Source organism: Schistocerca serialis, chromosome 4, assembly GCF_023864345.2.
Source record: "Schistocerca serialis cubense isolate TAMUIC-IGC-003099 chromosome 4, iqSchSeri2.2, whole genome shotgun sequence".
In the NCBI taxonomy this organism is placed as follows: Eukaryota; Metazoa; Arthropoda; class Insecta; order Orthoptera; family Acrididae; genus Schistocerca; species Schistocerca serialis.
In genome coordinates this window covers 224,412,716-224,413,903 of record NC_064641.1, presented here as the reverse complement: position 1 = coordinate 224,413,903, position 1,188 = coordinate 224,412,716, and positions in this window count along the sequence as shown.

Below are 1,188 nucleotides of genomic sequence, written 5' to 3'. Positions count from 1 at the left end.
CATATTGTTGCCGTACCATGCTATCTCACCACCTGCCAACTTTATCACAGCCTTGGTTTATAGAGTGTATAACGTGGGGCCCAGAACTGAGCGCTCTGCCACAGCATCCCTGGTTGTACTTAAGTGCTTGCCGCACCTTATGTAGTGCTGCCTACTCACCAGAAATGAATCAGTCATGTTGACCATACATCCTGGAATGTCTAACTGGAATAACTTGTAAATTAAGCCAATATGTCAGACTTTGTCAGATGCTTTCTCGATGTCAAGAAAGACCACTCCTGTGCTTTGTTTTCAGTATCTTATCATGCACGTGTGTTCGACCAGATGCAGGTGTTGGTGGATGGAACTGTGTTTGTAATGGAATCCAAACTGCTCGGGAATGAAAATGTTATTGCCTTGTAGGAATTTTGATTGGGCTGTGGGATAAGGCTCTCTAGTACTTTCCCTAGAAAGCACAGGAGTGAAATGGGTCAATAGCAATTTGCAGAGAGATAAGGTTCTTATTGGGTTTAGGTAGGGTTATGACCTGAGCGGTTCTCCCGGCAGTTGAGAAGTAGGTTAGGGAGAGGCGCTGGTTGTATAGTGTGGTGAGGTATGTGATTGTGATAGGAGGCAGGTGATTCAGATATGGGAAGCAGACCTTGTTCAGACTGGAGGATTTATTGTTCCCTAAGTGTCTGATTTAGGCACACACAAATCAATCAGAAACCAGTGTAAATTGTGTCTCTGCCTTCTCTTGCTTCCATTGAGCTGCTCATATGACTTATTTCTTCCTGCCTGTCACTCTTGTCATCTTCAACGATGTTAGTATGGAACCGTGAATTTAGTGATGCCACCAGTATTTATGCCTTTTCCTCATCATCATATACCTGTCCATTTGGGCCTTAGAGTGGCCTGCCTACCCTGGGAGTAGCCTTCTGCATTTTCATTATCTTCCATACATGGTTTACATCTTGTTAGGCATTCCTGAGTTTCTCTTCCCAGTAGAGACCTCTGTACTCTTATCAGTCTTTTGTTTTACCTGGGCTTCAGGCTGCCTAAGCAAGCAACAATTGGCAGGATCGCAGTAGCGGTACCAGTCCTTCCCCATGTAGCGCTTAGTGACTGCCAGGTTTCAGATATCAGGGGACAGGTCCCTGGCACCAGGTTCAGTGGTCAGCCTGGTGCTTGTCTGACAGCTGTGTCCAC